The following is a 17179-nucleotide window of genomic DNA, read 5'->3' as shown; positions in this document are numbered from 1 at the left end:
ACTACATCAAATCTTTAAAAAGATCTGAAAACTCATGCGTACGAGATTCAACTTACACAAGAGTTGAAACCTGCAGATCACGGAGAGAGACATCGATTTTCTCGAAAAACGGAGAACGAGAACTTCACAAAAATAATTATTTTTTAGATGAGGCGCACTTCCACTGCAGTGCGTACGTCATAAACAGAGTTACATAATTTGGGGTAACGGAAATCCGCGGGTGACTGTGGAGATGAATCCACAACCTACGACTCTGTGGTGCAGGTTCTGAACAGGAGGACTGATCGGCCTGTACTTTTTTGAAAATGATGAGTGTGCTGCCGTCACTGTGAAAGGCTAATGTCACTGAAACATGCTTTCTGTCTAGTTTTTTCCTCTTACTGATAAAAGTGACGGTTTTTTATTTGGACAAGATGGTGAGGCATGTCACGATAGTCACAATACGATTGCCTTGCTTAATGAAAAGTTTCCTCAAAAAATTATATCTTTGAGTGGCAACCAGGAATGGCTGCCAGGTCATGCTATCTTATGCCTTACGATTTTTTTTTTTTTTTTTTTTTTTTTGTGGAGATTTGTGAAACCAAACGTTTACGTGAACAGACCACAAACAGTACACCAATTGAACGATGAAATTAAAAGGGTTATTAACGGAATCCCACCAGATGTTTGTGAACGTGTAGAGAACTCCCCGTGAAAGCACTGCTCGTTGCCGTTGGGTGGTCAGATGGAGGATATAATTTTTCAGACAAAAGTGAGACAAGTTACTTAATATGTTTGTAAACAAAAACACTACAGTTTCAATAAATTTTGAATGTTCTTTAGCAGTTTAATATTCGTCCTTACTTCCCAGACACCGACTATGACATCACATACAATTTTCGTCCGACTGCGTCAAAGGCTGCGAGAAACTGATACATTCGCAGCTAGGGAGGTTGACTGTGTTGCTGTATGAATGCGCTGCACTCTCGACTTCCAAGAGGCTTTCCTCCTATCACGCAGAAGAGAACCCAACGACGAGTACTTGAAACACTGTCCATGATATTGAGTTATTGCAGCACACAGGTCGGAATTAGTTTTCTCCGCTGTCTGCGTGCCGTGACATTTGAAGGTGATCCGATCTTCAGACTTATTTTACACCCAAACGCTAAACTTTATTTTCTAAGTCCCTTCTGCAACTCCTAGAAGCATTTAACAGTAATTGGAAACAACCTGTATCACCTTTGTCGAGCAAATAGGTGTCAAAATTTTATATACATCGTGGAGAACAATGAAACAGACAAAGCAGGGGCAGATTCGTGACTAGAAATGGAGGAAAAAGGTCCTGTGAACATGTCTCCGGAAATGTATACTTGACAATGAAGATGGCGCTGACGAATAGCAGTTCCTCTGACCACGTGCCGTGTGTTGCTTGTGTGCCGCAGGTGGCAGGGATAGTGTTAGTTGGTATGCAGGATACACATAACCGTACATTGGCTTACCCCATATTGGCGGGCCAATTGCCTTGAGTTTGTGCTAGGGTTCTCAAAATGTGGTGTACGTACTGTTCGCAGCCTCCTTGTACGTTCATTGTGTCTGAAAGTACCCATGATCACACAAACGCTCAAAAAGGCTTCAGATGTTGCGTTGTGTGGAAGGCGTCTGTGAGGGCACTTGATTTGATGTGTCCGTGCTGCCTCTCGATCGTTTCCATCTGTTTAGCCGTACACAAACACCATCTCGGCTTGTTCCCGACACGAATACTTGACCATTATGCCGTTTACAGTACACTGCGTCAGTCAAACAGCCTGCAGAACATAAGGAACTCACGGCACGTGGACAGAGGAACTGCGGCAACGATGCATTTCTGGACACATGTTCACAGGACCTTTTTTCCTCCATACAAAACCTCAATCTCTCAAGCAGAAAATCAAAATCTTGTTGTGACCTTCTACACAAATTTACATCTAATCCATACTGTGCACATCACTGTGAAGCGCATGGCAGAGTGTACTCCCTATTGTACCATTTATTACGGCTTCTTCCTGTTCAATTCACGAATGCAGCGAGGGAACAATGCCTCTCCACGGACAGTAACTGATCTGACCATCCTGGTCTTGTCCTCGCAATCCCCATGTGAGAAACAAGTAGTATATTCCTAAAGACACCATTCAAAGCTAGTTCTTGAGGCCGTTGTGGACGAGCGGTTCTAGGCGCTTCAGTCCGGAGCCACGCGGCTGCTACGGTAGCAGATTCGAATCCTGCATCGGGCATGGATGTGCGTGATGTCCTTAGGTTAGTTAGGTTTACGTAGTTCTAAGTTCTAGGGGACTGATGACCTCAGATGTTGAGTCCCATAGTGCTTACAGCCATTTGAACCATCGGTTTCCTGCAGTAGTTTCCACTTATCTTCAAATGTATGGCAGTTCAGTTTCATCATCATCATCCCCAATTTCGCTCTGTTCAGACATACCTGTCACCATCCGTGCTGCCCAGCTCTATATACGTTTAGTATTTTTGTTAGTCTTATTTGCTAAGTGCTCAAACATTTGAGTAACATTTTAGGAGTGATTTGTAAGCACTGTTCCTGCTTGATGGTATTTCCCTAGTACTCTACCAATAAAACCAAATCTGACACCTGCATTACCTGCGACTAAGCTATATATTTTCGTTTCAAATCTCTACAAAGTGCGACATTTAGTTATGTGTTTGAGATGACCGATTCATCTCAGACTCGTTGATACTATAGTGACAGATCGTTTTGTAAAGGCAGCAGTTTTATATTTTTGAACGCTGAAATCAGTGCACCATCTTGATATTTTATCGAGATTCGTCTGAACATTTGTGCTGCTTTTTCCGGACTGTATTTTGCTATAAGTAACTGCATCATCTGCCGAAAGACTGACGTTAGTATTAATACTGTCTGCAGGGTCATTAGTATACAACATGAACAACAATTGTCCCTACATATACTCCTGGGGCACACCCGAAGTTAGTCCTACATTTGTTGTTGACTCTGCACACTAGGTAACATGCTGCGCCCTCCATGCCAAGAAATCCTCAGTGCAGCCACATACTCCTGATAATAAGCGTAGATTTGATACTGAGTCAAATGATTTTCGGAAATCGAGTATACTGCGCATGCCTGACTGCTTTGATTTGTGGCTTTCAGGACGTCATGTGAGGAAGATGCAAGTTGGATTGCACATAGTCGATGTTTCCGAATCCATGCTGATCGATAAGGGGGATTAATTCCGTTGAAGATACCTCATTACGTTTGAGCTCAGAATATGTTCCAAGATTCTATAACAAATAGGTGCCGAGGATATTGACGGTAGTGTTGTAGGTTATTTCTGCTAGCCTTCTTGTAGACGAGTGTGACGTGTGATTCTTTCTTTACAGCTGCTGGGTGCGACACTTTGTTTGAGATGTGTGGTATCTATGGTAGATTATAGCTAAAATATTTACATGCAGATCACTGCCATCACTTTGTTTTTGTCCCAGTACAGTGTCTCTGTTATTCAGATACTGTTATACTCATACTAGCCTTTGTGTTTTGTTTTCCTGTCATCTTTCAGCATAACAGTGAGAGCTCTAATTCTCGAGCAAAGAAGTAGATGTATAGCAGACAGCTTGGACAATTAGGCATGTGAATAAATGCTCCAAAGTTCCTGCCGCGCTAAATTTACACTCGGTCTCAAGCTTTAGGCTACTTTCTCCGTCGTCATCCTCGGAAGATATCAGTAGGCCGTTTCTTAATAGACTCAGTTGGCCGGATTGTATCATAAAGACGTCACAAAGTCACGAATCTTCCACAGATACTATATCGGTGTCTATAGTGGAACAACATTTGAAAAGCATCCGCCGACACTATGAATGATTTGTTTCGTGAGATACTTATATCCGGAACTCTGATGAAAATAATGAATGTAGCAGCTTGAAAGGCTATCAGAAATAACTGCGACAGACAAGCACTTCAATTTTAAGGCATTCACTGGCCTAAGATGAGTAACGCCATTTCACCTGTTTTATGTAACACTAGTGGATTTGTCTACGTAGATGATGTAGCATTAATAGGTAGTTACGCAACAGAATTAATGAGAATGATGCAAAATCATTACAAAATCGATGATAAAACCGAAAAGACAAAATGATACGTCGTTGGCTGTAGATGGATTCACTTTAAAGAGAGTTAATCGTTTCCAGCACATATGGAGGTAATTCTAACAACAAAAATAAAATGGATATAAAAATGGTTGTCCGTGTAGCAACAGCAAACAAAATGCATTTTAGTATTATTAAAATCTTAAAGAAAATTTCACTTTATACTAACTATAAAAACCGCTAGTATCAGTCGACTATTATTCCGGTAACATTATACGCATATGAAGCATTAATACTTAGAAAGTAAGAAGAAGAAAATCTGTTAACATTCGAAAGAAAATTAGTAAGAAAAATGTTTGGGCCAGTATGTGATGAAAATAACATGGAATAGTGGATTAGAAAAAAAAAATGAAGAGTTAAGAGAGCTGTGCAAACACAGTAACGTCGTCGAAGTTTTCAAGAAGTGATTATTGGACTTGATGGGCCATGCAGGAAGAATTATGAAAAATAGACTATCTAAAATAGTATTCTGTAGTACAATAGATGGAACGAGAGGGATAGGACGACTGAGATCAAGGCAGCGAGATAACATCCCGGAGGACACAGCTAGGGTGAACACCAACGCCGAAAGGACAATCAGCGCAATCGACGGAAAGAACTGGAAGACGCTCATAGAGGAGGTTTATGGTCGACAAGACCCTGTCACATGTGAAGTGCAGTAAAGAACGTGATTAGTTAGCAACTTTTATATGTTATTTTCTCAGATTTGATGCATTCCGTGTGAAAGTAATGTATGAGCAGTTTTGACTTTTACTAAGAGAGTACATGTTCCATCAAGTAATAGAGTTCGCCTGGGGAGAGCGACCCTTGAAGATAATTGGCTTTACCCTACCGGTAAGATTGGGGGAGGGGGGGAGGGGTGGTGGCGGCGGCTACGACTCGGCACCTAACATAAGCATTGCCAATGGACGGTCTCTATTCTTCTTTTCACAAAGGCAGTCCCTATTATTCTTTCACAAGGGCTAGTTGGTTACATTCGAATTTTCTGGAGTGAGGAAGTCTTGAGGACACTCGTCTTTCATGGCGAGGAGAAGTTTTAGCCTGGGGGCTCTTCTCAGTGGTTGCCACCTTAAAGAACTTTATTCGCTCTTAACCAGTAAACCTGCCATTTTCCTTTGTAAAGATGCTTGGTTGTTATTTCGAATTCCCTCTTAGGAGGGCGCATTGTGACTGAGGACTTCTCTCATGCTGTTTGCTTACAATATGACACCAACTTTGGCTAATATTAGCTTAAGTGTACTGTTTCTTCATGGGGATGCTAGAAGAAAAGTTAAGTAACATTTGTGGGGGTTCTGACTCCCATTTCGGATGGCGCCGCTGGTCTCTGATGGATGCTGGTGCTAGAGTACTATTTTGAAAGCTAGTTTCAGTGAGAGCTGCTCCGTTGTCGCAGTTGACTTGAACCAAAACTGGAGAGTATGTGTTTCTGCATTATCGTTTGACGACTCTTGTTTCGTAACGCTTTTTGATTTCCTTACTCTTCCCAATTCGCGAGTGAACCTTGTCTTACTAAATCTTTGTGTCGTTGTTTCCATGTGATTGCTCATTGCAATACCAATCGCTTATTAGAATCAGTTAAAACGCGCTTTACCTGGAGTTTTGTTACTAATTCAGTAGTCAGACATTCCCAACCCTTATGATGTAATTATTTTGCAAGACCGGAACCCTTTACTCTTTTACGGTGGATCCCTTCTCTCTTAATCCGTGCTCTAATTTTAGACTGAGTGTCTAGATAAATGGAGAGTCCTCCGACTGTCGACAGGTCCAGCCAACGTCATGCATTAAATCGACGAGTCGAAGCTCCTGTCCGGCATCTTGCAATTTAGTGAGGAAAGTTGCCACGAAAACCAACGTCGTCAACGAGGCAACGTGTTCACACCTGAGCACACTCAAGAAACCCACGACCATTCCATTAATTATCGGTCATTGTTTTTCGTTTCCAAACGTCTAAACTTCTGCACAACGAAATAGGCATCGTTTGGACATGACTTAACGTAACGGTTTACTTTCCTCAGCCTGCTTTTTACTTCTTTTGTTTGTTTGAAAAGTTAATGAAGCTTTCAGCGTAATCCATTTTGTACATTATTTATTGGTTCTTGGATAACACTCTAATTTTTTAAGAGATTTATTCATCTTTAAGCCACAATCGGATAATGTAGTTCCTCTGTCCAAAATGAGATGTGTCCATGATTCACGTCCTGCAGTCTGCAAATCTTATCTGAAATCCAAAAGCCTGCCGGGGTGGCAGGACGGTTCTAGGCGGTGTGGTCGAAGGTTCGAATCCTGCCTCGGGAATGGATGTGTGTGATGTTCTTAGGTTTGTTAGGTTTAAGCAGTTCTAAATGCTTGGGGGCTAATGACCTCAGAAGTTAAGTCGCATAGTGCTCAGAACTATTTGAATCATTTTTTTGAAATCCAAAAACAAACAATTCTCTTAATGTATAAGTTACTGTGCACAGAGTTATAGCGCAGATGGTTTAAATGTGACAAAACAAAAAAAAATGGCGGACGTCTGAAACAAAGATGCCCTTGCCATTTAGCCTGTGCTGTATGACCTACGTGTTGAAATAGTAATTGCCTGCTTTATCGATCTGCATTTCACGATAGCAGGTATGTCATAGATAAGAAACCGTTGTACAGCCCCTGAGATGCTGGCTGCCCCACATGACAGGCGATTTGTGTTGGACCAGTACTGGCTGCTTTATAGGCCTCTTTTTCAGGAGCTACAAGTGAAGATGGGAATATCTGAGCATAGATATGGAGGGAGGTGATGACTAGTGAGAGAGGGAAGCATTATCTAGAAACTGGGAGACAGGAGGAGGAGATGAACAGATAGAGGAGGCAGGAGGAGATGAAGAGACAGGAAGAATAGGAGATATAGAGAAAGAAGGAGAGAAGGAGTTGTGCAGAGAGAGGGGGCGGAAGGAAGGAAGGAGAGAGAGAGAGAGAGAGAAAGAGAGAGAGAAAGAGAGAGAGAGAGAGAGAGAGAGAGAGAGAGAGGGAGAAGGAGATGGACAGAGAAAGGGGCTGGAGAGGGACATGCAGGAGACAGGTGGAATTTGTAGACAGCTAGTGGGCAAGTGGAAAAGCAAGAAGGGGAAAAGGAGATGAGGAGATATATGGGGAGGAGGATATGAACAGAGGGGGGAGGAAAATTGGTCAGAGGGAGGGGCAGACTGACAATAATATTGGGGAAGAAGAGATGAAGAGACAGAGAGAAATTGGGGAGGAGGAAATAGACAGGTAGCGGTGGGAAGATGAGGTGGACAGATAAAGGGAAGAAGAGGTCGACTCAGGGACAGTAAGGAGGAGACCTATTCAATATATGGTATCGAACGTATAAGTGGGCAAAGCTGCAGTTAAAAGGTTAATTTAAAATAAAACAAATCTCTCCAGATGATGGAAGTAGCGAGCCCCTTACGACGGGATTGATGCTATAGGAAAGACAGCCGGAGTCCAGCCTAAGCCTGTCCGGCTGTCCCCGCCGGCTGCTGAGCGCGTCCGGCCTGTGGCGCGCCGCCCCGTGCAGTGCAGCGTTGCGACGGCGACTCCGGTACGTAATGAGAAAGCGGGGCAGCGCGCGGCGCTTTTGTGCGCCTTGAAAAGTTATTTGACGACCCGCGGGAGACAACGCTGCCGCCGCGGCACAATACGGCCGGGAGATGGCGACTTGAAAAGGGCAGCGCCGGGAACAGCCTGCCATCTGACCTGGGCGACGGTACTTGAAGAGGAGGCTGCGTGGAGGACGCTTCAAATGTCCACTCTGTTACATTTCTCTACGCTTATTTAACCATTACATAAATCCGTTCCTAGTCAGAACGATTGTTTGACCACTGCAATGCTTTCAGTTCTGATATTATTTAACCCCACTCCTTTCCTTAAAAAAGCTATGCAAATATGCTGTTTCGGATCATAATTACCCTAACTGATATTTGAGGGCGTTATACTCATGCGTTATTAAAAGTTATTAAGATTTAAAATTTGAGGTTCTATTTCCTCATCTACAATTACATTTGTAGGAATTGCTTCGGCCTACCAAGAATCGCAGAAAAAACGTCTTATTTCCTTTCTCCTTTCACGTAGTTTTTCGTTTTTTTCCCTATGTTTTTCTGTTCTTTCTTCTGTTCATACTGCATCTTTTGTTTTCTCTTGGAAGCTCTTGAAACTTTTTATTTTTGCTCTGAACTTTTTCTCTTCGTTCTATTTCTTCCTGCATTGCCTTCATTTCTCTCAAGCCCTCTAGAACTTCTTTGATACATGTCACTGAAGTCTTAGGGTTTCTGTCAAAAAAGTTAAAAATTCTGTTTGTTATCCTCTTTCCGTCTGGCAGTTTTAGGTGCCCATAAATACAACTCTGCTCTTCCTCATTGTATCTTATATAGTTTCTATTATTTCATAACTTTTTTAATACTTACTAATTTCCATTTTCCACTCTCATATTTTTATCACAGGCCTTTCCTAATTATATTTCTTCACTTGTTTAGTTATGTTTGACGAAAGGAATTCTGAAGCATGAAGTGACGTAGCACCGGAGTTCTGTATATATAGAAACAGATTTCTTGTTACACAGGTCTTTTTTCAGTCGGAAAGTCATAACCACTTTCCTTGGTTCATTAGCTACTTTGTCCAAAGCCCTTTTGTAGCACAAGTTACTTTGTAGCTAGCACGCAAAACTGTTCGCATCCAGTAAGGGACAAAAAAATGGATCAAATGGCTCTGAGCACTATGGGACTTATAACTGCTGAGGTCATCAGTCTCCTAGAACTTAGAAGTACTTAAACCTAAGGACGTCACACACATCCATGCCCGAGGCAGGATTCGAACTTGCGACCGTAGCGATCGCGCGGTTCCAGACTGTAACGCCTAGAACCGCTCGGGCACTCCGGTCGGCGAGGAACAAAAATCTGTAATATGGTTAGATCCATGGGGCTGTCAAATAAAAATAAAAAAAAAAACAGGCTAATAATGAATGTTTAGTTATTTTAGTAAAGTCTGTTGCAAATACCCTGACAGTACATTGATCACAGCTTGTTTTCCAAACGTGGTATTTTAGAAACCAGCTTCTTTACACGTGGATGCTTGAAAGTTCCTTTAATTTACGTTGTAGCAGAAGTTTTCAGCTTTTAAAATTTATTAATGGTCAAGGGGTGTTTTTCAAAAAATCAAATTACAGAGTTCAACTATGCAGTATTCAAGAACATTAATTACATAATTATCAACTTTTATATGAGAAATACTTTTTATGTATCCTCATTTAGAAGGTAGTCTCTCCAAACCTGATACTCCACATTAATTTTGCTTTTTTTCTCACTTGGGAATGTTGCATCGTTGGCACCACAAAAATGTTTACTGTAGAATGTCTTTTCGTCACACAAATCGAAGTAAGCCACTGAAACGCAAGGAATAACTTTCGACTATTTTGTGCAGTACTCCTGATCCAGCACCATCTGTGGGACGGGGGGCAGGGGGGAATATTTTCCCAGTGGGGGACAAGGTGGGGTGGTAGCTAAGAAATAAGATGAAGCTGTCTGAAGGAGACGAAGCACGTTGGTTCAGAGCGGAAGGACCTGGTTAGAAGCATCTCAAGAGAGGTTGTCGACCGACATGGGGAGGAGACGCGCTGTGTGCTTTGTCACTGGGGCATTTCACACTGTGTTTAGGATCGGCGCAAACTGTGTGTGTGTGTGTGTGTTTTTAAAAAAAGCTAATTGCACCCTATAACGTTCTCTAGTTCAGGGACAACGGCTATATTTTTTAAAAGTCCCAGCTCCATGATTACCGCCTCTCAAAGCTTTGGTGTTTTAAAATTATCCAATAAAATAATCTCTAATTTCTTGAACATTTTGCATTTTATATTCACAACAGAGCTGGTGATTTGACCATGTCATCTATCTCGAATTTTTCTAATTTTTAAATATGATGCCGTTTAACTCTTTATGTATTCAATATCTTGGTGACCTTCAGAAATTTTTGAGAAACAAATTTAACTAACTGGGTAATCAATTACAGTGACAAGGGTCAAAAGCATGGTAAATAAGTAATAATCAATTGAGTTCCCTGAAATCTGGGAAACATGCAGGCTGTCCTACTATCCCAGCCAATAGAAAATTGCCCCATATACCATTTTTTAATTTCGGCCCCGTTTTTCTTATCTTTTTTTGTCAGACTTCTGACTGATTTGATCCAGCCCGCCACAAATTCCTCCTCTCTGCCAAACTCTTCATCTCAGACAGAGTAGGATTTGTTACCTACGGCCTCAATTATTTGCTGCATGTATTCCATTCTCTGTCTTTTTCTACCATTTTTACCCTCTACAGGTCCCTCTAGTGCCATGGGAGTCAGTCCTTGATGTCTTAACAGATGCCCGATCATCCTGTCCCTCCTCCTTGCAGTGTTTTCCACATATTCCTTTCCTCTCCGATTCTGTGCAGAACCTCCTCATTCCTTACCTTAACAGTCCATCTAATTTTCAGTATTCGTCTATAAGACCTCATCTCAAATATCTCGATTCTCTTCTGTTCCGGTTTTCCCACAGTTCATGTTTCACTATCACACAATGTGGTGCTCCAAATTTACATTCTCGGAAATCTCTTCCTCAAATTGAGGCGTGTATTTGATACTAGTAGACTTCTCTTGGGAGGAAGGCCCTTTTTGCCACTGCTAAAGTGTTTTTGATGTCCTCCTTGCATCGACCGTCATAGGTTATTTTGATGACTAGGTAGCAGAATTCTGTAACTTCATCTATTTCGTGACCATCAGTTCTGATATAAAGTTTCTCGCTATTCTCGTTATTAATACTTCTCATTATTTTCGTCTTTCTCCAATTTACTCTCAATCGATATTCTGTATTCATAAGGCTGTTAATCCCATTCAGCGGACCACGTAATTCTTCTTCACTTTAAATCTGTCTCGAAATATGGCAGAAAACCCAAAGAGATTCTGGTCATACATAAAGTTCACCAGTGGCAAGATGCAATAAATAACTTCACTTCGCGATAACAACTGTGAAGTCACTGAAGGCAGTGCCACTAAAGGAGAGTTATTAAACACTGTTTTGCGAATCCCCTTCACCAAAGAAGACGAAGTAAATATTCCTGCAGAGCATCATCTGTGTCTATCCTTTAATAGCCAATGCTTACAGCCAAGAGGCCGTGTTGTGCAAACGTGTGAAGCAAGCAGGCAACTATACCATGGAGATGCACAAGTGCTTCCTACAGCCAAATGAGCGAATTTGAAAGGGGTCAGACTGTAGCCCTCAGAGTGGCGGGATAGTCTTTTTGGAGAATTGGCACACAACTTGGAAGTGCTCCGTCAGTAGTGCAACAATGCTGGTATCAGTGGTTACGTGAACATTCTCACACACGTAGACAACGTTCTCGACGTCCATGCAGCACAGAAGCACAGATAAACTGGCTTGTCCACACATATCAACACGAACTGATGCCATTCATTAGCAGTGGCTCTATGGGCATGCACACCTCTATCCCGCCTTCCACTCACGACACAGCGTCGACGTGAACAGCTCGACTGGTGGTGTAAGAGGACCACTTGAAACATGGAGTGGGGCGCGGTGGTCTTAAACGACGAAAGCAGTTTCTGCTTACACCCAAGTGATGGTCGTTTTCGCGTACGACATGGACCTGGTCAGCGCCCCACCCCAGATCTTATAGTCTGGGGTACGATAAGCTACAACATTCGTTCACCTTTGGTGTTCCTGGAGAGGACGATAACCAGCGTTTGGTACGTCCAGAATGTTGTTAGACCTAGAATTTTAATTAATATAATGTTTATGCTAGTTGCTGGTGAGAAGAAAAGTTAGTTATTAGTATTTTCTTAATGATCTCATTCATAAGCAGCAATATCATAGTCATCACAGTCGCTCAAGGAAGTTATAATTAAGCTTCACTTGTTTAATCAGAATAGGACGATGACTCTCCATGTCCGCAGTCTCGATGATTCGAAGCGATCTGCAATCATGTGTAAATAAAAGTCTTGGTTTTCTTGCGTTGCGTAGTCAGTCGCGAAACCTCAGATCAAGCGGAAAGTTTTCTTTGATTGAGTTTAATTATCCGATGAAATCATGGAGGTCTTGGATCTAATAATTGCAGGTTCGTTTCCAATTCATCGGAAGTTCCCTTCTGATTACCAACGAAACGACACTTCCATGGAAATTTCCAATTAGAGAATACATATATAATTGTGGTGTGCGTACTGTAAGACCTTCAGTACACACACCATCAGATTATTTGACTTGTCGCTCTAACGAAGTAGGCGAGTGTCAGCAATATGTGTTGTGGTCTTATCGTGGCGTGTTTATCTTCTGCCGTTAGGTCAGACGATAGAAACGCCACTTGCACACTTAAAGTAGCAGATTGGCGGTGAACAACTTTAAACAGAACTTGATTAATTTTCACACACATTTATTAAAATAGTAACAAGCACAAAAATTACTTAATTTGGTTCTGGATGCTATTTACAATCGACTATCTGAAGTTCCTTTGGTACTGGTATTCCCATACATATCTCTGATATTTGGCTATGTATAGGAATATGGTAATCTTATTAAGCGCAGACTGAAACTTGACTACAGTCTGGTACAGACTGGTGCAGACAAATGAAGACTGACTAATCGGAGGTCTGTACACTCGTTATAATACCTCGCGCGTTCATGTATCACTGCGCGAGTATGACCCGCGAGGAGAAAAGGTTCTACGTTAGCACCAATCTCATTGGCTGCGTTACATATTAATACGCAGATCGGCGGAAGCTGAATTTGGTCCGTCTCTATGGCAGCGCCATCTCGTATTGCAGAGATGGACGAGCGGTGCGCCTGTGCTATTGTGCTTAGCTGGGCGCGGTCTAGTGGGAAAGATGTGTACGCGCTGACTACGCGGAACTATGTACACAACAATCATTAAATTCCTTAAGACACCTTTGATGTAAATGCTCAGTATCTATTCTCTTGATTAGCATATAATATATTCCCAATCTCTTTCTTCCAGTAAACTTGATAGCAAAATTACAATTATTCAATGTGGCTATCTGGCACGGAGAAGATCCTAGAAGTCCTCTCAACACACACCAGAGAGAATATTACAAAAAGCAACTATGCGCTCATGGAATAGTAACAGTACTGTACTACTTTGCGCATCGATTCTGTGAGTATATAGATGGTCAAGTAGGAAACGTAATTCGCTCACAGAATTGTGCAGGGATAATTAGTAGAATATAAAGAGATATTACAGACCCGTTATTTTTGCTGTTCTTGCTGCAAACAGGTGATGTATTGTTCCAAGAGGATAACGCCCGCGGGCGCACTGCCACTGAAACTCAACATGCTCTGCACGACGTGCAGCAGCTTCCCCTACTGGTACGATTGCCGGACTAGTCTCCAATCAAGCACGTATTGAACATGGTGGGACGAGAAGCGACTCGTTCGACTTATCAGCCAAGAACTCTTAGAGAACTACGTGAATAAGTCGGGCATGGCATGGCATAACGTATCCCAGGACAATATTCGCCATCTGTAAGATCGGCTGGTTACCAAAGTCAGCCACTGCATTGCAGGGGTGTTTCAGCTTGGGTCGATAACTGTAATCTCAGAACCGCTTGTGCTGTTGATATAATATAATATAATATAATATTGTTGGTATAACATAAGATAATATGTAATTTCATATACTGCATATACACTGTTCCAACAATAAATCTTGAATGAACTGGAAACCTCTAGAAGGATGTAATAATTTCTTTTCCGGAAGTCAATATGCGAACATCTTATAAAAGTAAATACAAGAAACTATAAAGACTTAAATCCTGAAGGAGACAAAATAATTAATGCCGATGACAAGACGTAATTAAAATATCATTCACTCGGTGAAGACAGCCTGGATAACTTGCACGGCATGAGTTAAGCATGTACACAGTTTCTACCTTTAATACTGGTATTGCTGTATTAAACCTTCAATGTAATATTATACCTATTGGAAAACGGAAATGAACGATGGGCGTCATTGGCCGGCAAGCCCCTTTCGGGGCAGGTCCGGCAACCTTGGTGCAGGTGTTATTACATTCGACGCCACATTGGGCGACCTGTGCCACGGATGGGGATGAACTGATGATGAAGACAACACAACACCCAGTCCCCGGGCGGAGAAATCTCGGAGCCAGCCGGGAGTCGAACACGGGCACGTAGGACGGCAATCCGTCACGCTGACCGCTTAGCTATCGGGGCAGACATTATACCTGTTAATGAGTGCATTATGACAGCATTCGAATTTTTTTAATTCGTCCAATAATTTTTCCACCGCCAAGTCACATCAATGTGACCACCACGTACTTTCGAGTTCAGCGCGCAATAAGCCCTCACAAATGGTAGGTGACATTTCTAGCAATGGAATGTAAATAAAGGGAGTCCTGGGAACGCGAGAAAACAGCGCAGTCGTTGTGGTAATGTGAAGGTTCGTGTCCTCCCTCGGTCATTGGTGTCTGTGTCGTCCTTAGCTCAAGTTAGTTTAAGCTAGATTAAGTAGTGTATAAGATAAGGGACCGATGACCTCAGCAGTTTGGTCTCATAAGACCTACCCACAAATTTTCCATTAAAAAAATTTTTTTTTTGGTAATGAGGAAACGGAGCGATTTATCCAGGGTTTAAAATGGCATGATCAAAGTCTTTTGAGCCAATGGTGTAAGTCCGAAACGGCTGAGTTTGTAGACTGTTTGCGTTCTATCGTGTTTAGAGCAAAGCGTGCCCGACAAAATGGCGCTATCCAAAACCGGTGCCAAGGCACTGTGGTGCACGACGGTTGTGGAGATATGTACAGTCGAAGAGACGTGCAACTATTGATCAACTAACCGCCCAGATGAAACAAGGGGACACCAACAGTGTCCCCTCGACCGTCGCTTAACGAACATTGCTGTCTATGGCCTTCCGCAGCAGGCGAGTGTTTCATGCACCCTTGCTGATTGCTATTCATCGGTGACGAATGCTGGAATTCACAGGACAGTACCGCAACTGCAAAAGGACTGAATGGCGACAGGTGTTCTTTTCAGATGAATCACGTCTCGTGCTCTATCGCAGCAACACTCGTCAGAAAGGTCCACGCCATAAGAGGGAGCGTTATGGTATGGAGAATGTCTTCGCGACATTCCTTAGGTGATCTCGTCACTCCGCAAGCCACAATGGATCAGCAGGAAAAAGAAACGTGTCACACAGCTTGCAGCGTACGTGCGTGGTTCGAACGTGAGGTTACCGTGTTCCCTTGGCTACCAAACTTTGCTGATTTGGAAACTACTCAAGAATCTATGGGATCAGCTCGATCAAGATGTTCGTGCCATGGATACTGAAACAAGAATCCTAGTGCAATTGGCCACAGCACTCGAGTCACCATAGTTCCACATCCTTGTCGGTTCTAGGCGCTTCAGTCTGGAACTGCGCGACCGCTACGGTCGAGGTTCGAATCCTGCCTCGCGCATGGATGTGTGTGATGTCCTTAGGATAGTTAGGCTTAAGTAGTTCTAAGTTCCAGGGGACTGATGACCTCAGATGTTAAGTCCCATAGTGCCCAGAGTCGTTTGAATCATTTGGTACCTTCCAGAACATACTGAATCTCTTCCTGCATGTCTCAGAGCGGCGTGTCCTGCAAAAGATGGTTGTTCAGGCTTTTGACACATTAATGTAGCTCGGCAATGTATGAAATACTCAAAATAAAGTTTATGTTGCCCCTCGAAACCTTTAAATAGATAATATGAAACTGGAACCAGGTGACCATTTTAGCCGTTTAGTGCTGTTGTAGATCTTTTACATTTGTGACCATAATTACTATCGAAATCACGAAAATGTCCAAAACTGAAAGGAATGGGGATGCATACTTATTGTCAAAAGATACATCCTTTGAAAAAGTAATTTGCTTTAACTTCCTTTAGCAGAAAGGAAGAAAAGTGTTGAATGGAGGACCGTATGAAATAGTTACGTAGTATGGAATAGAGGGTCGAAGTTACAAACAAAATTTTAGAAAAACAAAATACAGTGACTATTAGATAATACAATTCACAAGTCTGTTTAATACCGCAAGTTAGGTTATTTTGCTTTCAGATTGCACAAAAACATTTTTCCTTTTCTCTGCCATCAGAATCGAAATGGACTTACAGAGACGAATGCAAACATTTACCACGAGACGAGCCTAAACTATTTAAGTCACCAGGTTTCATTGCTTTCTTCCGTTTCGTGACAATCGAGAATAGCTATAGTTGCGTGAGATAAAAAACTTAGTGTATTCGAACTAACTTTCCTAATACTTTCATATACTGTCAAAACTATGTCTCATTAGACCCATTCAACCGCTCACAACACAAAATGACGAAAATAAAACTTGAGTTTCAGGCAACACGTTTTAATTTATTAATTATTTATTACTCGTAGTTGTATTTGCAACATATTTGGCAGACAGTATCAACGTACACCAGCGAATTGTTGTTGTTGTGGGCCTCAGTCCGAAGACTGGTTTGATGCAGCTCTCCATGCTACTCTATCCTGAGCAAGCTTTTTCATCTCTCAGTACCTACTGCAACCTACATCCTTCTGAATCGGTTTAGTGTATTCATCTGTTGGTCTCCCACTACGATTTTTACACTCCACTCTGCCCTTTAATACTAAATTGGTGATCTCTTGATGCCTCAGAATATGTCCTACCAAGCGATCCCATCTTCTAGTCAAATTGTACCACAAATTTCTCTTCTGCCAAATTCTATTCAATACCTCCTCATTAGTTATGTGATCTACTCATCTAATCCTCAGCATTCTTCTGTAGCACCAAATTTCGAAAGCTTCTATTCTCTTCTTGTCCAAACTATTTATCGTCCACGTTTCACTTCCATATATGGCTACACTCCATACAAATGCTTTCAGAACTGACTTCCGGACATTTGCCTCTGTACTCGATGTTAACAATTTTTTCTTCAGAAATGCTTTCTTTGCCATTGCCAGTGTACATTTTATGTCCTCTTTACTTCGACCATCATCAGTTATTTTGCTTCCCAA

Source organism: Schistocerca gregaria, chromosome 6 (assembly GCF_023897955.1).
Source record: "Schistocerca gregaria isolate iqSchGreg1 chromosome 6, iqSchGreg1.2, whole genome shotgun sequence".
Classification (NCBI taxonomy): Eukaryota; Metazoa; Arthropoda; class Insecta; order Orthoptera; family Acrididae; genus Schistocerca; species Schistocerca gregaria.
This window is presented reverse-complemented; position numbering follows the sequence as displayed.